This window comes from Schistocerca serialis, chromosome 3 (genome assembly GCF_023864345.2).
Source record: "Schistocerca serialis cubense isolate TAMUIC-IGC-003099 chromosome 3, iqSchSeri2.2, whole genome shotgun sequence".
Classification (NCBI taxonomy): Eukaryota; Metazoa; Arthropoda; class Insecta; order Orthoptera; family Acrididae; genus Schistocerca; species Schistocerca serialis.
In genome coordinates, this window is record NC_064640.1 from 249,557,345 (window position 1) to 249,582,557 (window position 25,213).

Consider the following 25,213-nt stretch of genomic DNA (forward strand, 5'->3'; position numbering starts at 1 on the left):
GCACTGAAAGTGAGCCTCACACATTTTATCCTGTTTACTCATTTTTTCGTAGATAGTTACTCTAACTCCCAAAACATTTGCAGTTTGGCATCTAAATTTTCATCTCTAACAAAGAACAAGGTCACTATAGAATGAGGCATGTTGCGTGTAGCTGAAGGCATTCTACCACACAAAATCCAGCCAAATTTTGTTTCGATCAGTGCAGGATGACTTGTTCCACCAGCCTTTCCTTACAAACAACATGAAAGAAAACCTCAGCACCAAGAATTAAGCCTACTGTGGCAGGCTTGTTGAATTCTGGATCAGCGAGTGGGAGATTACATGGGACAATCCAGGACCTTGTGTCTATCTTGCTTGGTGGTAGGTCCCTGGTGACATGGTCTACTATAACACAAGTGGTTCTAACATGAAAGCCGTTGAGCCTAGACGACAGTTCAACATTACAGGTGTAAGACACTGAGAATGCAAAGGCATTGTTTATGCCTTTCACAGGAAACAAATGATTACTTCATTTCAGTTTTAATTTCTCTTCCATGCCCTGAGATATGAAGGATAGCTGACACACTATCTAGCAGAACTCTGCAAACCTGCTGTTTACCCATGCTGTCCTTAATGTTGACAACAGCTGTTGCCAACAAAACATTACAAAGGATGTTTTCTTTCCCATTTTGAGCTTAATGGGTCAAGGAATGGCCTCCTGATTCACTACCTGCCCATTCCTTGAATCAACAGGCTTGAGGAGCAGTATGTTGTGCCTTCCCTTACAGGACTTACAAGGAGAAATCTTGCATTTAGTTGAGAAATGATCAGAGTGGATACATAAAAAACAAAGCTTATTTTTTGTCACATATGCCTGCCACTCATCACCATTTGTTGATAGCATGAAGTTCACTACAAAAATTACATAACTCCTCAGTATCAGTATTAGCCAAATGAACCCTCCTCACATGTCTCGTTTGATTTGAATTATTGGCATTTCCTTGCAAGTCCATTGAGGTGTTATCCCTGAACCTGATCAACTCAAGGGCTTGACATTTTGTTTGCAAACAATTTATTAGTTAATTTAATGTGGTGACTGTTGAGCCAGACATCTTTATCTCCCACTCATGATGATGTGTGGGTCACATACTAGACAGAATCTCCTCTGAAAGAATAACTTCATGAAGTGGAACATCAGGTTGGAGAGCTTCTAAGGCCTTCAAATGGATACATACGTGATTAATTAGTTGTATATCTAAAAACCAAGATGATGTGACTTACCAAACGAAAGTGCTGGCAGGTCGATAGACACACAAACAAACACAAACATACACACAAAATTCAAGCTTTCGCAACAAACGGTTGCTTCATCAGGAAAGAGGGAAGGAGAGGGAAAGACGAAAGGATGTGGGTTTTAAGGGAGAGGGTAAGGAGGCATTCCAATCTGTCTGTCTGCTTGTGTCTGTGTATGTGCGGATGGATATGTGTGTGTGTGTGCGAGTGTATACCTGTCCTTTTCCCCTCCTAAGGTAAGTCTTTCTGCTCCCGAGATTGGAATGACTCCTTACCCTCTCCCTTAAAACCCACATCATTTCGTCTTTCCCTCTCCTTCCCTCTTTCCTGATGAAGCAACCGTTTGTTGCGAAAGCTTGAATTTTGTGTGTATGTTTGTGTTTGTTTGCGTGTCTATCGACCTGCCAGAACTTTCATTTGATAAGTCACATCATCTTTGTTTTTAGATATATTTTTCCCATGTGGAATGTTTCCCTCTATTATATTCATACACTCCTGGAAATGGAAAAAAGAACACATTGACACCGGTGTGTCAGACCCACCATACTTGCTCCGGACACTGCAAGAGGGCTGTACAAGCAATGATCACACGCACGGCACAGCGGACACACCAGGAACCGCGGTGTTGGCCGTCGAATGGCGCTAGCTGCGCAGCATTTGTGCACCGCCGCCGTCAGTGTCAGCCAGTTTGCCGTGGCATACGGAGCTCCATCGCAGTCTTTAACACTGGTAGCATGCCGCGACAGCGTGGACATGAACCGTATGTGCAGTTGACGGACTTTGAGCGAGGGCGTATAGTGGGCATGCGGGAGGCCGGGTGGACGTACCGCCGAATTGCTCAACACGTGGGGCGTGAGGTCTCCACAGTACATCGATGTTGTCGCCAGTGGTCGGCGGAAGGTGCACGTGCCCGTCGACCTGGGACCGCAGCGACGCACGGATGCACGCCAAGACCGTAGGATCCTACGCAGTGCCGTAGGGGACCGCACCGCCACTTCCCAGCAAATTAGGGACACTGTTGCTCCTGGGGTATCGGCGAGGACCATTCGCAACCGTCTCCATGAAGCTGGGCTACGATCCCGCATACCGTTAGGTCCAACTGAGGAGCCAGGTGGAAATGGCATGGCAAGCCGTTCCACAGGACTACATCCAGCATCTCTACGATCGTCTCCATGGGAGAATAGCAGCCTGCATTGCTGCGAAAGGTGGATATACACTGTACTAGTGCCGACATTGTGCATGCTCTGTTGCCTGTGTCTATGTGCCTGTGGTTCTGTCAGTGTGATCATGTGATGTATCTGACCCCAGGAATGTGTCAATAAAGTTTCCCCTTCCTGAGACAATGAATTCACGGTGTTCTTATTTCATTTCCAGGAGTGTATTATTAATTAGTTGCCTATAAATGCTCGCTGTGCCATAGCTGACTGTAGGTAAGGCCAACAAAGCCTTAATATGTCTGGCTGTAATTATTTTTGGGTTATTATACCTCTGCATAATAAGTGCCCTGGCTATCGATAGATTTCCTGCTGTGGCAGGTATATGTTTCAATAGGTCTTTAGCTTCACCTCACAAAGACAAATTAAAGTAATGAAGTTTTTGAATGTCATCAATTGAATTGTTATTCATAATGAGACTCAAAAATGTATCCCTGTATGATAACCACTTAAGGTAGTCACCTTCAAAATTTGGCAAGTTAATAGCACGTAGTTTCAAAGAACTGACACTGCCTGATGGATTCAAGCCCAAAGGCTGTGAAAGCTGGGTGTACCTCTTCATTAAATCCTTCATAGTGGATTCAATGAAGTCTCATGAATCCCCAAATTCTGATATGTCCTCACTATGATCTGCTGATTCATCTTCAGTTACCAGCCATGTTTGAGAAGACTCAAAATCAGTCTGAATACAAGTCAATTGACTTAATTTTGATTCCAGCATTTTGATGCTGGCACTGTCTGCAGACTGCACAAAGCTCGCTAAGCACATGAGAGCGACCTTTGCTGAAGGCTCTATTATAGGACTGGGATGATAGCAGGAAGCCAACAGTCGCACTTACCAGGTTTCAAGGTTTCAGCGGCAATATGAGGCAATAAGGACTGGAACAGCAGCAGTGTCATGGGCACTGGCAGCTGACGTGGCAGAAGTTGCAGTCTCCGACAGCGCAAAGTTTTGGCAGGAGTAGGAGATGACATCAACAATGATGCTGGCATCAACACGTTTCTGTGTTTCTCATGTTTGATTTTGAGACACATTAAATATTCACAAATATGTCCCCGATCACCGTGGTTAAGGCTCTTATTGTCAAAGTCCCGAACTGACCTTGGGACACTCTATAGCGGTCACCAACAAAACCAATAACGTCCGCAGCTCACAGGTGATCTTTTAAAAGTTCACCAATATCAGAAAATAAATCCATGTGAATATAAATTCCACATGGTCACTGGATCCAGCCCAGAGGACCAAAAAGTGTACACACAGGCTCTTCCTCCCATGGTGGTACATTGGAGTCTGAGTGTACAGTGCAAGAGAACTCACTGTCCTCACCTTATTTCCACTGACAATAATTGGGTGGAACAAATTGTCTGGTATAAGTGTTTATCAGGCAGGTAGGTTAGAAAATTTAAAAAGGGAAATAGATATGTTAAAGTTAGATATAGTGGGAATTAGTGAAGTTCAGTGGCAGGAGGAACAAGACATTTGGTCAGATGAATACAGGGTTATAAATACAAAATCAAATAGGGGTAATGCAGGAGTAGGTTTAAAAATGAATAAAAAAACAGGAGTGTGGGAAGCTACTACAAACAGCATAGTGAACGCATTATTGTGGCCAAGATAGACACGAACTCCATGCCTACCACAGCAGTACAAGTTTATATGCCAACTAGCTCTGCAGATGATGAAGAAATTGATGCAATGTATGATGAGATAAAAGAAATTATTCAGGTAGTGAAAGGAGATGAAAATTTAATAGTCAGGGGTGACTGGAATTCAAGAGTAGGAAAAGGGAGGGAAGGAAACATAACAGGTGAATATGGATTGTGGTAAGAAATGAAAGAGGAAGCCATCTGGTAGAATTTTGCACACAGCATAACTTAATCATAGCTAACACTTGGTTCAAGAATCATAAAAGAGGGCTGTATACATGGAAGAATCCTGGAGATACTAGAAGGTATCAGATAGATTGTATAATGGTAAGACAGAGAGTTAGGAACCAGGTTTTAAATTGTAAGACATTTCCAGTGGCAGATGTGGACTCTGACCACAATCTATTCATTATGAACTGTAGATTAAAACTGAAGAAACTGCAAAGAGGTGGGAATTTAAGGAGATAGGACCTGGATAAACTGACTAAACCAGAGGTTGTACAGAGTTTCAGGGAGAGCATAAGGGAGCAATTGACAGGAATGGGGGAAAGAAATACAGTATAAGAAGAATGGGTAGCTCTGAGGGATGAAGTAGTGAAGGCAGCAGAGGATCAAGTAGGTAAAAAGACGAGGGCTGGTAGAAATCCTTGGGTAACAGAAGAAATACCGAATTTAGTTGATGAAAGGAGAAAATATAAAAATGTAGTAAATGAACCAGGCAAAAAGGAATACAAACGTCTCAAAAATGAGATCGACAGGAAGTGCAAAATGGCTAAGCAGGTATGGCTAGAGGACAAATGTAAGGATGTAGAGGCTTATCTCACTAGGGGTAAGATAGATACTGCCTACAGGAAAATTAAAGAGACCCTCAGAGAAAAGAGACCCACTTGTATGACTATCAAGAGCTCAGATGGAAACCCAGTTCCAAGCAAAGAAGGGAAAGCAGAAAGGTGGAAGGAGTATATAGAGGGTCTATACAAGGGCGATGTACTTGAGGAAAATATTATGGAAATGGAAGAGGATGTAGATGAAGATGAAATGGGAGATGCGATACTGCGTGAAGAGTCTGGCAGAGCACTGAAAAACCTGAGTCGAAACAAAGCCACAGGAGTAGACAACGTTCCATTAGAACTACTGACGGCCTTGGGAGAGCCAGTTCTGACAAAACTCTACCATCTGGTGATCAAGATGTATGAAACAGGCAAAATTCCCTCAGACTTCAAGAAGAAGATAATAATTCCAATCCCAAAGAAAGCAGGTGTTGACAGATGTGAAAATTACCAAACTATCAGTTTAATAAATCACAGCTGCAAAATACTAACATGAATTCTTTACAGACAAATGGAAAAACTGGTAGAAGCTGACCTCGGGGAAGATCAGTTTGGATTCCATAGAAATGTTGGAACACTTGAGGCAATACTGACCTTACAACTTATCTTAGAAAATAGATTAAGGAAAGGCAAACCTACATTTCTAGCGTTTGTAGACTTATAGAAAGCTTTTTACAATGTTGACTGGAATACTCTCTTTCAAATTCTAAAGGTGGCAGGGGTAAAATATAGGGAGTGAAAGGCTATTTACAGTTTATACAGAAACCAGATGGTAGTTATAAGAGTCAAGGGGCACGAAAGGGAAGCAGTGGTTGGGAAGGGAGTGAGACAGGGTTGTAGCCTCTCCCCAATGTTATTCAATCTGTATATTGAGCAAGCAGTAAAGGAAACAAAAGAAAAATTCGGAGTAGGTATTAAAATCCATGAAGAAGAAATAAAAACTTTGAGGTTCGCTGATGACATCGTAATTCTGTTAGAGACAGCAAATGACTTGGAAGAGCAGTTGAATGGAATGGACAGTGTCTTGAAATGAGGATATAAGATGAACATCAACAAAAGCAAAACGAGGATAATGGAATGTAGGTGAGTTAACTCGGGTGATGCTGAGAGAATTAGATTAGGAAATGAGACACTTAAAGTAGTAAAGGAGTTTTGCTATTTGGGGAGCAAAATAACTGATGATGGTCAAAGTAGAGAGGATATAAAATGTAGACTGGCAATGGCAAGGAAAGCGTTTCTGAAGAAGAGAACTTTGTTAACATCGAGTATAGATTTAAGTGTGAGGAAGTCGTTTCTGAAAGTATTTGTATGAAGTGTAGCCATGTATGGAAGTGAAACATGGACAATAAATAGTTTGGACAAGAAGAGAATAGAAGCTTTCGAAATGTGGTGCTACAGAAGAATGCTGAAGATTAGATGGGTACATCACATTACTGATGAGGAGGTATTAAATAGAATTGGGGAGAAGAGGAGTTTGTGGCACAACTTGACAAGAAGAAGGGACCGGTTGGTAGGACATGTTCTGAGGCATCAGGGGATCACATATTTAGCATTGGAGGGCAGTGTGGAGGGTAAAAATCATAGAGGGAGACCATGAGATGAATACACTAAGCAGATTCAGAAGGATGTAGGTTGCAGTAAGTACTGGGAGATGAAGAAGCTTGCACAGGATAGAGTAGCATGGAGAGCTACATCAAACCAGTCTCAGGACTGAAGACCACAACAACAACAAGTGTTTATTCTAATGAACTTTACAACATGCACAGGCAGCATGCCAACTGTGGCTCCTGGCTTGGCTGAGAGACATACACGCCCATCCGCTAAGGGGTCTCGAAGCAACCTGCTCAGCCATTACAATGGCACTAATCTTATCAGCCGGCACAAAGAACCTGGGAGATCCACTTCTGCATGTCGGTTACAAGGTCTGCCGACAGGGATCAGACTATACTTGACACTCTAACCAGCCCAGTTTCAAAGTTGCCATTAGATTGCTGTTGGAATGGGTTGCAGAGTCCAAACACAATTTGAAAATACAACTTTTGCATATATAAGTAAATTGGGAACAAGACATCATACTAGCATCATCCAAAAATAAGAATAATTCTGTTTTTTTTTTTTTTTTTATATAGGGAGATTGTCAGCACAAGCATAAATTCTTTTGAATAAAATATGATAACTCCTTAGACCTAATCAACAGTCATACATATAAATTTCTATGGACCCAAACAGGTCAGAAACATGTCCATCCAATGTTATTTCATTCTGAAATATTTTCAATATTTGAAAAGACAAACTTAGAAATCAAAGAAATGATGTAGCACTGAAGAATGAAATACAGGAAATTGTGCTACATAGGTCAAGGCCCTGATATCACCAGTACATATATGATGAAAAGTGTTCATGACTCCCTGAGGGCATAAATGCTAATGCTCTCTTAAATTATAAATATTTTCTACATCATCTGTTTCTAATGAAAACATTTATTTGTTTGCATATGTTAATTCTGATACATCCTTGTGCAAGTTCTTATCAAAAGATAACATTGACATGGGCAATAGTTTCTTCTTGACAAATTTTCTGGTAACTTCCCATGTAGACATATCACCTACAACTTTAGTTATAAGCACATTTCCTCACAACGAAATTCCCAACATTCTCAAGCATCTGTCAAAATAATGATTTCCAATTCTAGTCAAGTTTGATACAAGTCTGTAACAACAGGACAGAATCAAGATCATGAAATTTTCATCTCTTCTCCTACAGATACTTCCCATACACAAATCTGCCAACTCTACATATTTGTTAACACACTCGTTCTTTCTCACTGTTCTGTGAAATTTCCTAACACTTTGTTACTCTGAAGAATATGGAAGTCCACATTTAGTGTAATTATGTCAAAACACTGTCACAAAATACTTTGTCTTTCCCAACAAGAAAATCGCTTCCCTCCTCAGAAGTTGACATTCAACTTTTGAAAGACTGCTTCCAACTGCCTGTAACTTCTTACTGTTTTCTGAATTTAACTGTTCAAAAGTTGTTTGGATTTCTACTCTAAACTGAGTTAACTGAATTAAAAAGGCTCTCAACATTTCTGTCAAATCTGTTGTATTATTTTCCTTCCCTACAGTATCCACAGTATGATCTATATCTGATGGTTCCCCTAGGGCTTCATTATTCTTTTCTTTACCCTTTTCTTTTCTCTCTCTCTCCTTTCCTTTTTCTGTGTGTGTCTGAGTCCACTTAGTCAACAGTCTTCCTTCTTATTTTTATGTGCCACTTTTTCCTTCTGATTTCATATTTTGTGGTCAAAACACAATTTTGAATTTTATATGCCATACTATATCCAGCACTGACAAAAAAACATAAAACATTGGCATTTCAATCTGCCATTTTCATATTGTGAACTATGGCCATACATTGTAACACTCCTTCCCAGTCTAGCTACACATATCATAATAATTAATCCCAGTTAAGCAACCACAATTGTAAAATATCTCTTCCTAATTATCAATAAATATAAAGTTTGGTCTTAATCAATGTAAGTGCATTTTGACAATATTAGGTAAAGGATAGATTGCTACTCACTGTAAAGATGTTCACTTGAGATGCAAAAAGACACAACAAAAAGACTGAAGTGAGCTATATGGGAACCATCAGGTACAGATCATACTGTGAGTAATGTAGGGAAGGAAAGAAAGATCACACATTATAGTTTTTGGCCGAAGCTTTCTTCAGACTACTACTATCGGCAGTTCTGACTGGAGTCATTCTGGTCAGAGCTGCTGGTGGCAGCAATCGTGTGTGTGTGTGTGTGTGTGTGTGTGTGTGTGTGTGTGTGTGTGTGTGTGTGTGTGTTTTCTTGTATGAATGTTTATGCGGGCTCCTTTGCTGAAGAGAACTTTGGCCAAAAGCTGTTACGTATAACAATATTTTCGTTGTCTGAAACTCAACAGCTCAGCTCATCTTTACAGTGGGTAGCAATCAATTCTCTGCCTAATATTTTTGATATTCCAACCTGGTGTTTCCATTATTTAGGTGCAATTTTGGTAAAACATAATGCCAATGTAGTGCTTTATAACTATAAATAAGAAGAAATAATTACAAGTAATAAAGGTTTTACTTACCTTTTCTGGCTCATTTGCAGATTTTTTTCAGCTTGTTTGCATCTCGTTGCCTATAGGGGCATGTTTGTTATTGTATTTAGTTATTCATTCATTTATTTATTTATGCATTTATTTATTTATTCAAAAGCTGACATATGTGATATAGAATTTTTCATTATAGTGTTTACATGTAACAAATTATAATAAACAAGCAAAACAAATTACATATCTATAGCACATAAATAGAGAATAAGCACTTAGTACACAAAAAAAAATATATACTCATGTCAAACAAATGTAGGGCATTAACTGCACATTAAGCACCAAATGTATTGGGGGCATATACCAGAATTTTTATAAGTGTTTCACAATTTGAAAATAAATTTAAATTTGATTAAATTATCGAAAGCAAGTAAAAGTTTCATTTATTGTCTGAGACAGATATCATTGACACTGTAGAAGCATTTATCCATCAGGTACGGTAATGTTCTTTACTTCTTGCTTGAATTTACTTTTATCTCCTGCTCTTTGATTTGTGATAGAAGTGTATTTAAAAGTATTATTCCTACGTGGCTCACATGATTGTGGCTTCTGGTTTTTGCTACATGGCAAATGTGAAAGTCTTTACAATGCCTTGTGTTGTGGTCATGGTAGCCAGAGTTTGTTTGAAGATTACAGTGATTATTACTGATCATTTATGGGCACTTTAAAATACATATAGATGGTATTATTAGTATCTTTAGCTGTTTAAATAAGGATCTACAATGTGTTTGGGGTGCTCTGTGAGTTTGATATGCATAGCTCTTTTTTTATAATAAAAGTTTCTTTTAATCATGACTTGATTTTGCCCCAAAAACCTAGGCTGTAGCTTGCAGCTGCCTGGATAGAACCAAATTACACAGATCTAGTATGTTCTGGGCTACATACCTTGGATATTATTCTTAACGTAAAACATGCTGAACTGAGTTTCTGAGTAAGATACACAATATGCTCATTCCAGTTTAAATGTTGGTCAATCTGCATTCCCAGATTCTTTGTAGTTCACACCTTTTCTATTTGTTTGTTTTGCAGCATAGTGCATGTATTTTCTCTTATTTCCATTCTGTATAAAGTAATTTTTTTAATATTTTAAGTCAGTTTATTTGAACAAAAGCATGACTGCAAGTATGGGAGCACTTCTTCTGCTGTAGTATGCACAGATTCATTTGTATTGCTATTTATGATGCTTATATCATCTGCAAATAACAGGATTCTGGATGAGCTGTCTGGAACCTGTATATTTGTTTATTTTATTTATTTATTTATCCATCCATAGACAATAAATATTGCATGGATGTTGTCCAAATGTAGATGAAAATTTATGGGAAACAATTTGTGCAAAAGGAACATACAAAATTTTACATTAAGCAGTAGAAGGAATAATACATACAAAATTGTACAAAAAAATTTACAAAGACTAATACTTGGCCATATAAGACACAGTAATACAACTTTTTATACATGTATACTAACAGTATTGTAACTGCGTAGTCTGTTTGCCCTAAGGCTTTACTTTTGTCTTCCCTAAACAGGAAATCCTTATATTCACTACAACAATTCAGTAAAAATTTTACCATCCTCAACAGCTGTCAATCAGATTTAAAAAATTAACAGAAACTTTAGGTGATGAAAGACAGTGTTTTCCGTTTTTCCTTAAAATAAACATTGACAGAATTATTTATTGGCATAAATAGTCATAACGAAGGTATTATTAGAACTTTAAGCTTGTTGAATAAGGGTTTACATTGTGTCTGTCAGTGACTGTGTGTTATTATTTGGATAGCCCTCTTCTGTAACATAAAGATTTGTTTTAGACGGCAAGTGGTGGAACACAAAAATATTATTCCATATGTTGCAAGAGACTGAAAATAGCAAACATATGCCATCCTGGCACCCTCTGCAGTAGAAACAGTTGCAATGATTCTAAGAGCAAAACAGGCTGAGTTACGTTTCTGCACAAGTTTCATTACATGATCATTTAAATTTAGATTTTCATCTACATGAATCCCCAGCAATTTTGTTGACACCACTCTGTCTATGTCCTTGTCATCCAACAACAGATCAAGATTTACATTTCGGCATACTTTCCCAAACTGCATATAATTTGCATTTAATGTCAACCAGTTTGCATTGAACCAAGTGTGGGCATTATTTATTACTTGATCAGTAGCTGGTTGTAGCATTTGCTTTGGTGCACCTATTGTCACACTAGTGTCATCTGCTGCTCCATCTGAGGTGTGAAAGTCATTTATGTAGACAAGGAACAATAAGGGACCTTGAATACTGCCTTGCAGCTCTCCTATTTCCACTTTTTTTTGCATCTGATACTAAATTTATTTTGTTATTGAAGTAATGTGACATCAGTCCTACAATCTGTGTTCTGCTTTGTAGGTATGATTCAAACTACTTTTTGCCTAGAATGAAATTTTCACTCTACAGCGGAGTGTGCGCTGATATGAAACGAGGTACTGGCAGAAGTAAAGCTGTGAGGACAGGGCGTGAGTCATGCTTGGGTAGCTCAGTCAGTAGAGCGCTTGCCCGCGAAAGGCAAAGGTCCCGAGTTCGAGTCTCGGTCCGGCACACAGTTTTAATCTGCCAGGAAGTTTCTTACTTTTCCCCTGTCCCATGAATACCTGATGCTTCCAGTATTTCTAAAAGAATGCCCTGATTGACAGTGTCAAATGCTTTGGAGAGATCTAAATTTATTCCTACTATGCTGTTGTCTTTTTCCAGACTTTTGATTATTTTTTCAATGTAGCACATTAGTCCTCTTTCTGTATTTTACCTGCCTGGAAGAAATGCTGATTTCTATTGAGTAACTTATGGTCATTTAGATATTTATTGATTCTGTGCCTCATTAATTTTTCCATTATTTTGGAGAATGCTGGAAGGAGGGATATTCGCTGATAGTTTACTACCTTATACTTGTTGCCATTTTTGAATATTGGCTTCACATTTGACATTTTCATCCTTTCTGGAAACACTCCTTCACTAAATGATAAGTTGGCTATGTATGCCACAGGCTTTGTGAATTGTGCAGCTGTCATTGTTATGATATAAACAGACACCTCATCTACTCCTGCTGACATTTTAGGTTTCAAGCTTTTTATTACTTTGAACACTTCATGTTCATTTGTTCGATCTATACTCATGCTACTGTGGTGCTGATGAAATCAACACCAACATCGATGCATCCATCTTTGAAGTAAGCTAAGATTATCTTTGGCCTCTTCTGCCATGTCCAGTTCTTTGTAAGCCTTGCTTGTGTTTGGGTAAATAAATGAACTACTGTGAAATGGGGGTTGTTTGGTGTAACTAACCCAAACATCTCCCTCACTGGTGACCCCGAGTTGTAGCGTCTTCCGTTTTTGCCATTTTACTTTGTCTGTGACCTCCGCGTCGGTTATTTTCGCGTGTATTACATCGACACAGCATTCAAACAATGACTTTGGCCCAGTGCCTAACACCGGATTTTGTGATCAACATGAATTGTGTTGCGGATGATGTACACCCACCAGGACTGCAACACAATGCCTCTCACTCAACAATTATGCCGATTTCGCCAGACGTTTTTGAGCCTGCAACAGTGAGTGAAGTTAGGAGTGTGCATGACCGCAGCTATCAAATGCCTTTGTTCCCGCCACATCTGCCCTCCCTCATCGACTGTGAAGTTACCTCTTAGGGATCTCCATGCAGTGTGGGACCAATGCTGATTCCTGCAAATGCTTCGTTGGACAACCTACCACCACCAGGACAACGATTCACAGGTCAACCTCCTCAGCATCCAACCACCCCCGCACCTGCCTCGGTTCAGCATCAGCATATGCCTTCCTACTTCAATACCTCAGCCTGCAACAGGAATAATAACAATAATAACTTGTTATCTGTGCCCAACCTACACCTCCGTCCCACTGCTATGCCTCAGTGTTTTGTGCCATGACATTCACCTTATCCCTCACCGTTTTGAGTGGAGTGACTATGATCAGTGAACATTTACACAGTCCATCCTACGTTCGACATCATTTCCCACACTGTGCTTCTGGACAGCCCGCACCTCCGCAGCCTCCCTGCATCACAGGTGGCCCTGCCTCTGATCATACGTCAAGCTTTCCATGGACTAACATGCGTTCTCAAACTTTGAACTTTTTCTCACCTGTCGCCCCCGCGCCGGCTCCAGTCGAGCTTCTGCTACCGTTCTCAGCACATCTTGGTGTCTCATCCACTTTGGTCACCCGCGACGCGTCAATCCGAACACACCTGCAACGTGTTGAGCTTCCGCAACCGCAATCAACACATTACGATGTCTCACCCGCATCGGCCTTCTGCGTCGCAATGGATCGCGCTCAAACACAACGTGTCACCTTCGTGCTGCCACCCAAACAGCTATCGTTGCCACATTCCCTGGAGGCACACTCTCCTGGAATACTACAGCAACAACAGCTCGCGTCAGGCAGTGCCCCGACAAGCTCAACCTGTTCTTCCGAACATTCTACAACACTTACCAATCCTGCCGCTGTTTAATCCTGACAGAGCTACAACCTGGTTCAAAATTGCGGGCGAAGTGTTTGACCTTTACAAACTCGACGAGACAACCAGGTTTCTGTGCCTCATCACCCACCTGCACGGCCAGGAGGACTTGATTGCTGACCTGGTCGACACCACGGACTCATCTACACAGCACACTCTAGCCAAAAAGACAGTTCTACGTCAGCTTGCACGCTCAACTGAGGCAGCAATACGGCAAGTGCTCCACGTCAAGCAACTAGGCAACGACAAACCTTCCCAGCTCTGGAGACGGCTACGTGCCCTGGTCAGCGCCGATCTACTCTCTGACATAGCTCTCCTCGCCATCTGGTCAGATAAACTATCTCCTCACATGTGCTTTGCACTGGCTCAGAGGTCTCCCGAACCTGTTGAGCAAAGAATGACAATTGCTGACAAGGTACGCGATGCATCACACCTCTATTTCGCCAGCCACTGTCTACCTGACAAGTCTCAGGTTCAGGCTCATTGTCCTGCGGCCGGACGCGGCCAGGGCCGCACTGTGCCGACCGTTCCGCTCATTCCGGGAATCAGTAAACAAGCTACTGGGACATCACCGGCTCCGCCCACGCTCACGCCCCCACCTGCAACCGAGCCTGCTGCAGCCACCGAATCTCGGCCACCGCCACTGGCATTGAACGTTCCACAGGAAATGCAACCACACTACTCATACTGTTACTTCCATACATGGTTTGGTGATGCAGCACAGAACTGCAGACCACCCTGCTACGTCCCAAACAGCAATTGCAGGTAGGTCCAGGTGCCGTTTCCTGTGCACAACATGACAGGCACCCCCCAGTGCTCCATTCAATCCGGGAACGACCAGATAATTGCGGACGCCTTTACATTATAGACATTTCGTTGGGATACCTTTTCCTAGTGGACACAGGAGCCGATGTTTCGCTGCTTCCTACGTCCTTAGCGTCGTCGAACATCCGCCCTCATCATACTTCACTGCAGGCCGTGAATTCAACTAAACTACAACGCTCGGTTTCAACTTCCCATGTCGTCTCACTCTCCGCAAACAGCAAACTCGAGTGGACTTTTTTAGTGTGCGAGATTGACGAACCGATACTAGGCATTGACTTCTTGCGATACCACAAACTTTCACCGGACTTAGTGCAAAACACAAAATCACTTGTCCAAGACTCACTTCCCTTGTGCTCTGTCGAGCAATCCCCCCTCCTTGTGACACATTGGTCTGGGCTCATCTCATCCATACGTGCTCGTCTCTGCCGACGACGTTACAAGGAACCACACACAAGTACCTTGTCAAGCTTGAACACGTCACTTGCCTACGCAAGGAAAACTTTGAACTCTCCCTTCAGCTCCACAAAACACAGCTCCAGCTCTCCAATGCAGCAAAGGAATTACAGACACCACAGCAAGGACAAAGCAAGGTCAGTAAGTGCGCCGAATCTGCTTGCAATCCCAGCAATCAAGCCTCTGTGTGGTTACCTCCCACTACCCCTAGCAACTGTGCTATCAAGACTGCCATAACGTGTACTAACAGTTCCGCGGGGCCACACCTCCTAACATGGCAACCTTTGACACTCGGCAGGACACAAGTGCACATGCGCGAAGAGCGTCACGTGTCCCGAACTGTCGGCTCCTACCCCACCCCTCGCGGACAACCTCTCAACATGTGCAACTTTGGCTCCTGCGCACCGCCGTACGACCGCCACTGACAGCACAAACAGTGCACTCATGCCAAGTGTTTCGCCCGCGACCGTGCTGCCACAGGCCACACCCTCGGACAATGGACTCACTAACAGCTCACGAGCTCTACCGAGCTCACCCAAACTTGGTGTCACTGCTTCAGGCCGGCGGCCATCTTGTCGCATTGACTCCTGGGACACTTTGCGGCCTCGGCTCGCGTTGTATCCGCCGAGTGGCTCCGACCTCCATGACCATGCCTGGCCTGCTCCGCTCGCCACACATTGTAAACAAACGGCCTCCAGTGCCGCCAGAAATATTTCCGTCGTCACCAACGGCACGGTTCACACCACATCGACTTCGTCCCGAGCGCCGCTCCAACGTTAAAAATCAGATTTCTGGTCTACTAAGCTCCGGCGTCATTGAACTCTCTACCAGTAGCTAGTCTACGCCCATAGATATGACACCCAAGAAAGATGGGTCCTAGCGCATGTGTGGAGACTACCGTTGACTAAACACACGAACAATTATGGACACCTAGCCCATACCCAACATTGCCGACTTTACCAGTTCCCTCACAGGTACAACCACTTTCTCTGTCATTGATTGCAAACAGGCCTATCACCAGATTCCCATGGCACCTGAAGACATCGAGAAGACAGCAATCACCACCCCAATCGTGTTATTTCAGTTTCGATTCATGCCCTTCAGTCTGAAAAACGCAACCCAGATCTAGCAATGCTTCATCAACGAAGGGCTATTCGAACTAAAATCCTACTTTGCATATCTTGATGACATTCTTGTGTTCGGCTCTTCTGTCGAGTACAACATTCAACATGTGCAAACTGTTATGAACACTCTCGCGGCGGCAGGCATCGAGACCAACCAGGACAAATTGCAGCTACATCAACCCACTGTCACTTTTCTTGGTTTTCGGTGTCTGTCGATGGAATTTCACCAGCCCCTGAGAAAGTACAAACAATACTAAACCAACCCAGACCTTTGTCATTCAAAGACCTCCCCTTTCTGGGGATGGCTAATTATTATCGCCGACATCTACCTCAGTCTGCGGAGATTCAGGCTCCACTGACGGCCGCCTTCGCACGCACCAACACTTCTTGATCTCGGCCGATCCCATCGACCCATGCTATGACTGACTCTTTCACTGCTCTCAAAAATCTTCTTTCTGAGCCTTGCACCAGCGCGCATCCTCATTCCAATGCGCAGCTTTTCATCACCACAGACACGAGTGATACTGACATCGGCGCTGTCCTTAGCCAGACAGTCGACAGCCAAACTTCACCTCTGCAGTTCTTCTCGCACAAGCTCACCAATGCACAACGGAAATATTCCGCTTTTGACAGAGAGTTGCTCATGGTCTACGAAGCGATCAAGCATTTTAAGACTGGAGGGTCGCCCTTTCTATGTTTTAACAGACCACAAACCCCTGCTGCGGCCATTACAAACCTACCAGCTGACCTGCCTCCTCACCGCTTCAGATACATGGACTTCATATCTCAGTTCACCACTGATGTCAGACACATAAAGGGTGCTGACAATATAGTTTCTGACTTCCTTTCACGAGTCGACGCCTTCTATTCGCTGTTATACCTCTCTGAACTGCTTAACCTCCGACCTGCCGACGAGGACATGCAAAACCTGATTTCAGACTCTACCTCTTCACTACACTTTGTCCGCACCACCTTCCCTGGCATTTCTGGTGAGATCTGGTGTGATGACAGTACGGGCACATTATGCCCCCTCATCCCAACCACGTTCCGTCGAGCTGTCTTCAACGCTTTGCATAATTTAGCCCACCTCGGTGTTCGTGCGTCCGCCCACCTCGTAGCGGAGCCCTTTGTGTGGAGAAATGTCAACAAGGACTGTCAGCAATGGGCACGCTCCTGCGTCGCGTGCCAATGCTGCAAAGTACACTTCATCCCACCTCGGAGCCTTTTCGATCCCTCCTGGGCGTTTTCAGCATATTCATATTAACATTTTCAGCCCTGTCCTCCCCTCTAACGGCTTTTGTTATGTTCTCTTGTCTATCGACGGAACAACTCGCTGGGTCGAGGCTGTCCCCTCCCCAATATCACAGCAGAAACTGTTGCTCAAGCTTTCATCGAACCATGGGTATGGTGTTTCGGATGTCCAGCTATCATCATGACTGACCAGGGCAGACAATTTGAGTCGGCCCTGTTCAACGAGATTTGTAACATTTGCGGCATCCGGCGCATCCGTACCACAGCATATCACCCGCAAAGTAACGGGCTAGTTGAGCGCTGGCACTGTACTTTCAAGGCGGTTCTTTGGTGCCACAACTCTCTGTCGATGGAGGCCCTTCCCCTTGTGCTACTCGGCATTCGTGCGATCTATAAGGAAGACCTCAAAGGCACAAAAGCCGAGTACGTATACGGCCAGAACATTGTTCTCCCTGGCGAACTTGTGAGCCCTCCCGCTTCTCTCCCTCAGTCTGACTTACCATCCTTTGTGGACCGCGTCATACGCCACTTCATCAACTTCCACATCCCTCCACCCGCCAGCCATTCCCACCCTAAAGTACACGTCCCGAAACCTCTGGACAATTGTGAGTATGTCATGCTCTGAGATGACACTGTCCGTGCTCCCCTCCAACCTCCATATACCGGCCCATACCGAGTTCTCTGGCGTTCAGCCAACACCTATAACATCCAGATGAAAGATTGATCTGTTACAGTCTCTCTCAACAGACTTACGGCTGCTCATGTTGAGCCTTCTTCTACCCCCCTGCAGGCCAGGACCACGCCACTCACTGTCGTGTCTCACGACACTCCGACCACTCACTCCACGTCGGACTTACACACTCAGTCAAGTGACTTCCAGCTCCAATCATCAAGCTCTCCTCTGACCTCGCCCTCTTCTCCAGTCTCACGCACTCCGTCAAGTGACCACATTGCCCCCATGTCGAGCTTACCTACGATCACGCCATTGCCGCTTGGCCTTTCGCCGGTCCCTTCGACTTCTCCACCGTCGCCTGCCCCACTATGTTGAGGTTTCTCACGCCCCCCCCCTCCCCCATCTTGAATGTGCCCTTGCTCGAGGTGTTTGTGCCTGTCCCCCTGGACATAATCCATGACATCTCAGTAATACTGCCCGATTATACACTGTTCATCGTGTGTTTCTCTTCATCTGGTGCTCATGACACAACCTCCACCATTCCCTGCCACCTGGTGAAATGTGTTTCCCTCCCGCCCGACGTCGACCTGGACATGCTTTGTGTGTTCACCACGCCCACCGGAGACATCATCATTGTCACTCCATTCCACCCGCAAACCACCGGTCTACCTGTTGCCCCAGTACGACGCCCAGCTCGCATCAACGACTTCCAGGTTCTGTGGCCGAAACTTCCTTCATGACATCTACCAAAACAGCTCCCCAATGATGCTGTCGAGCTGACGCCATAGTCACCCCCCCCCCGCCCCCCCCTCCCCGGCCTCTCAAGAGTATTCTGTACTGCAGAAGGGGGGGGGGGGGGGCTGTGTGGCACCAATGAAATCGGCACCAACATCGATGCATCCATCTTTGAACTAAACTAAGATTATCTTTGGCCTCTTCAGCTATGTCCAGTTCTTTGTGAGCCTTGCTAGTGTTTGGGTGAATAAATGAACTAGTGCAAAATGGGGGTTGTTTGGTGTAGCTAACCCGAACATCTCCCTCACTCCAAACAGCTTTAGCAAATTCAGGTTTTTCTTGGTTTGTAAATTTCGAACTTAATGAAGTTGTTGCATTTATGAAATAATTGTTGATGTAATTTGGCTAATCTCGTTTTTTAATATTGACATTTTCTGTGTTTTTGAGAATGAAATCCTGGTCTTTGCCTCTCTTTCCTGTTTCAGTCTTTATACTACCCAATACAGCTTTTGATTTGTTATTAGACTGTATTATTAAGTTTTCATTACTCATAAATTTTGCCTTGGCAATTACTTTTCGATATACCCTCTTGTAATTCTTAACATATTCTATGAACTGTGGATCTGTAGATGCCTTGAATTTTGAATTTAGTTTCTTTAGAATTCCACAAGAAGTTTTCATGCCAACTGTGATCCAGGAACTTGGCTTTGTATTGTGATGTGATGTGATTCTTGACTGCTTCTTTGGAAAGCATATTTCGAAATATCCCAGGAAAATTGAAGAAAAAGTGTTATATGAATCGTTCATATCTGTTAGGGGCGGCACTTCTGCCCAGGACTCATTAGTTAAGATATTTGTAAATTCTACACAGTGGAAAATTTTCTTTTATACATGAGGAACACTTCTTTTCTTGCAGTGGCATTGAAGGAATTTTGAGGACAAGAGCAATATAGTCTGATAATCCCAAATCAGTATTTGTTTCTTTTACTTCTGTGGACTGTAGATTTGAAAATATATTATCTACAAGACTGTTTGTATTATATGTTATTCTTGTGGGTTCGTGTATGTGTGGAAACAGATTGAAACTACATAATAGATTTAAGAATTGATTTTGTAGCCTACTTTCATTCATAAGATTTATGCTGAAATCCCCACAGATAACTACAGTGGCTCTTTCAGTAAAAAGAATGTTAAGCAGTACTTCTAATTGATTAATGAATATGTCTGTATCCCCAGTAGGTGGTCTGTATATTGCTATGACTATGACTTTTCCCTGTATTTCATACAACTGTATAGCTGCTGCTTCAAAATGATTTTCTGCACTTAATAATTCAGCTTCAATCTTCTTTTGTACATGATACTTGATTTAGTAAAGGTACATACATATACCTCCATTTTTGGCATTTTTTCTACAATACTAACTTGCCAACTTATATGGATGAACATTAATCATAGGGTGAGAACTTGTTCCAGTTTTATTTATGGTTTGTGCTGTCATATTCATTCCCATGTCCTGGTGAGTTACCAAAAATCCTTGAGAAGGACAGGTTTCCTGCACCTCTCAGGATGTACCAGTTTGTTGGGCTGTGGTGAGTTGCTTGTTGCTGCAATTGGTGCTGCTGCTAATATACTTAATACTGCCATTTCTGTTGTTGTTGTTGATGATGATGGTGATGCTGTTTCTGACACTTCAAATGTTGGTTCTGCCACTACTGCTGTGCTTTCTTGTGAACTTGGAGTCTTCTAGTTTTTTTAGTTTACGTCTAAAATAATATTTGGATGATGAGGAACTATAGTTCTCTTGTCGTACAAATCGTTGTCCACTGTTCTTTCTATTAACACTTCATCTTTTTTCACATGCTTTGCTGATGCTGATGATGGTTCTATTGCTTTTACCTCTTATTGAAGTGCTTTTGTTATGGAGTCTGGTAATGATGATGCAGTTATCATTTTGATTTTGAATTGGTTTTGGTGGTTTTTTATTTCCTTCATTATCAGATTTGCCATATATTCTTTCCCCAAGGCATTCAAGTGAAGTCTGTGTTGTGTGTGGAATCTACATCCAATATTGGTTATATCAACACATTTCACATTTTAAAAAGCCTGCAAATTTTTGAAAACTGATTGTTTGCACTTTTTATGTCTGTATTAACACATGGCCATCTTACAAGATCATAGTGATGCAGAATATTGACCATTACTACATTTTTGTGAGTGAGGTTTCTCAGACACAGTCTAAGATCATGCACAGCACTCACTGTTTCATTTTTATAGGTGTCATTTGTGCCTCCCATAAGTACAACAAAGACTTTATCATGCAGATTTTTTACCTCTGAGAATGCAGTCCTTTTTTTAATTTCACCAGGTGGGGATCCCGGTTTCACTATACCACCTGAATATGTTTTAGTTGTTGTTTTTAGCTTAGCTTACTATAGACTTGATATAAAATAGAAACAACAATGGACAGAGAATGCTGCCCTGGGGAACACCTATTTCAGTTTGTTTTGGTTCTGATATGGGTTCAAAATTTCTAAAATTGTGAGATGACCTCAGCTCAACAACTTGTGACCCATTTTTCATGTTTTTCATGTTTTGACAGTACCACTAATGCTTATTGCTTCAAGTTTTCCAAGTAATATTTCATGGTTTACAGTTTCAAAAGCTTTGTAATGATTGAAACACGCTTTTACATTTCATTTCCTCACATTTACTTCTTTCAAGACTGATTTTCAAAGGATAACATATTACAAAACTGAGCATCAGATGTTGACGTAAGATAATACTTGAACAACAGAATGACATCTCAATCTCTACATGTTTGACTGTGTGAAGTTCTGTCAAGTTTGTTTGCGGGAGGCATTATTTGCTAACTAGTTTTGGAAGTCAAGTTAACTCATGTTATTTGAATATTTTGTAATGTGTGTGAAACTGTATGTTGTTTGTTATTATGATAACTATAAGAACTGAACTTCTTTGATAATAACTTTTGTCATTTATTTGTATTAATAGTAGTATTTTCCAGGTTACTGACAAATATGCATTTGAGTTTGAAGGTTCCCTGTATCAATGTGGGAAACAGTGTAGCATGACACAATTTGCAGTTAACCAGGCAACCTATATCTGTCATATGCTTTACTTCTTGAAAGTTTGTATAGAACTGTACTATGCATATAAAATCTCATGTAATCACGATATTTTCCAAAGTTGGAATTGCGTCTGTTGATCAGAAAAGGTTTAAATGTGCCTCAGTCTCATTGTTAACTTCTGCATTTTAAGTTAGTGCTCAATGATTTATAATTATAAGCAATTAGTTTTCCTATTAAGCTCCCATTAAAGATCACTAGCCAGATTTCTACTTGGAATATAAATGTAATTGTGTTCTCTGTTAGTACCAAGTTTGTTGATGTAATTGAATGAAAATTTGGGGCAGACATGTTAGTGGGAAGTTACTCGTTTCTGGATTGATGTGATTGTGACTATTGATTGTAATCATGAGCTCAGGTTCTCATATAACCTTATCTGTTTCAGAAAATTAGTTACACTTTGTGTGATACCATATTACATGTAGAATCATAGCAAAATGTAATTTCACTGGTGGCTGTATTCTGACATTGAGTCTGTGAAACTAATTGTGTCACTAAAGTATTCCCAGCTAAGATGTCTGCAAGGGATACTGTATTTAAGCACATAATTTATTGTATACCTTTCTAATCAAGTTAAAATTATTTTCTTTAATCCAAATCATAGTTAAAAATCTCTTTCAACTTGCAGGTCACAGCTTTCTTAGTGTGACTCTGTTCTGGTGTAATGACAAGTGTTGGTATGACAATGGAGAACGGAAGAGCAGAGACAGCTGTGAGATGATGTCAGCCAATAATACACTGACTAGGATGACACCAAGACAGGAGCAGCATCCATGTGAACAGAATATAAGCACTGCTCCACCTAGCTGTGGCAGGAGTAGAAGAAGAGCCATCATACAAATGCTGCAGCAGTGACTTATGAACAGTTTTGTTTTGCTTGCACTGAAATTATATATACCAGAGGACACTGATTATTTGCATGTCGCCATTTGCTTGTGACACACCTTTGTGAAAATGCAAGGTTAAGTATTGTCAATTTGACATACTGTAATAAAGTGCATTAATATGATCTGCTGGAATTGTTATCTAGTGATCTGGGAAAACAGCTTCCTAGGCACCCTATATTAGATGAGTGAGCATGATACTACATCTGTTACGAGTTATAAGAAAAACCCCACTACTCATGACCACAGGATTTTCTATTGTGTCTTACTAGCACCTTAATTCTCTCTTGTCCTTTCTTTGCAAGGGCGTTTACTTACTTTCACAATCTCTTATCGTGTTTTTGCTAATCTGTGTTTTCAGGTGGGCATTGCACACATTTTCTTTGCTTTTGTACTTATTTTTCTAGCTTGCTTTGTCAATCTCTTGCATTTGTTTCTTCCCACATGCCCACCCCATCTATCCCATCACCTGCTCAGGCATCACAGTTGCCAGTGTTAGATGCAACATAGTTAATGTAGATGTTTCAGTTTCAGAGCTAACAACTATCCTCACTGCTAAACACAGTACAGCAGCTCCTGGCAAACAAAACTACCAATGCAGCACAAGCAACACCTACTCCCAGCACTATACCACCTTTTCGCCAGTTTCATGAACAAGAAGAGGAATGGCTCTAGTGATTGGAACAGTGTGAAGCCTACATAGTTGTTCACAATGTAACAGGTACTGTGAAACTCCCCTATTTCTTGTCTATGGTAGAAAGCACAGTGTTCTGCCTCCTACAGAAGTTATTTCATCATGCCACTCCAAGTGAACTTTCATATGATCAGGTTGTAAATTTGCTAACTAGCTATTATGAACAACAAGTGAATGTGGTAGCAGCTAGGTATTAATTCTTTAATTGGACAAAAAAGTCAGAACAAACTTATCATGAGTGTGTAACAGATTTGCAAGGTATGATGAGGAAATGCAAATTCAAATGTGCTTATGGTGCTTTATATTCAAGGTTGATGTTGTGTGATGCAATAGTGTACAATGTAACTGATGTCGAACTAAGAGAACAGATTTTTAAACTGTCAAATCAATCATTCCAGCAAGTAGTGCAAATACTAGCTCAGAATGATTCAGGTGCCCTGTTGGCTGATAAATATGAGCAGGCACCAATTTGTCGAGTTGAGTCCCTTGTTTGCTACCAGCCCTTTTGGCAGTGGCAGCTTGCACTCAAAATGCCACATAAGCAGCTCACTAAACAGGTGGCTACACAGGTGAACATAGTTAAGTCATGCCCTCAGTGTTATTCATGGCAAAAACACCAAGACTGCCCCTTCCGACAAGCTCAGTGTTATACATGTGGCAATAACGGACATGTGCAATCCATATGTTTGCAATGGAACAAACAAGAATTTGACCCACACACAAAAATTTAGACAGAAGCGCCATGTCATTAATGCAGTATATTCCAAATCTGCAACAAACATTAGCAAAACTTGCAAGCGAGCAGTTTCTTCAATGCTACACCAGTTCGACAAACTTTTTGTTCATTTGCTTCTTTGTGGGAAATGTGGGAAATTTCAGTTGGACATGAGTACCTTGCTGAATTGCACATATGATAAGTTAGGCTCCCCACACCTGTCTAAAACTAGCATGCATCTGACAGCTTACAATGGACAAGACATTCCCATTCTTGGAAAATGTACTTTGCCTGCCATGTATCACTCGCATATGTGAACAGTGACTTTTATGGTGCTACAATTACATGATTATGAGAACATATTTAGTCTTGATTCATTTGATTTGTTTGGCTTTAACATTCAGGACAATGTGTTGTCAGTGTCTGTATTCCCTGGAAAAGACAGTGTAACTAGTTGGCTAAAGGATTCCCGGAACTCTTCTCTGAATGCAAACAATTTTGTTGTGCATATTACTCTGAAACACAATGCTAAGCCAAAATTTTGCCAGTCCAGAACTTTTCCCGTTGCATTACAGGACAAAGTCGCTGCTGAACTTTTAGACTTCCAAGACAGCAGAGCTATTGCACCCATTCAAGCTAGTCAATGAGCCAGTCCACTAGTTTTGCTCCCCAAACCTTCAGGTCACATTCGCCTCTGTGTTGAATTTAAGTCTACAGTCAACTCACAAATTGTGATTGATCCTTACATCTTGCCAACCCAGAGAATCTCATGAACAGATTAGGTGCTGGTCACTACTTTTCAAAAATTGATTTGTGTGATGCATATCTTTAAATACCACTTGATGTAGAATCGCAAAAAGTGTATGTAGTGAGTACTCATTTGGGCTTGTTTAAATATTTTCTTTTGCCTTTTGGCAGTGCTTCTGCACCCGCCACTTTCAAATGGTTTTTGGAACAGTTGACTGCTCAAGTGCCAAACTGTTCAGACTGTTTGGATAATTTTGCCATAGCAGGTTCTGCACCTGAAGATCATATTGTAAATTTGTGTACTTTGTTTCATGTGTTATCTGATGCAGGTCTAAAG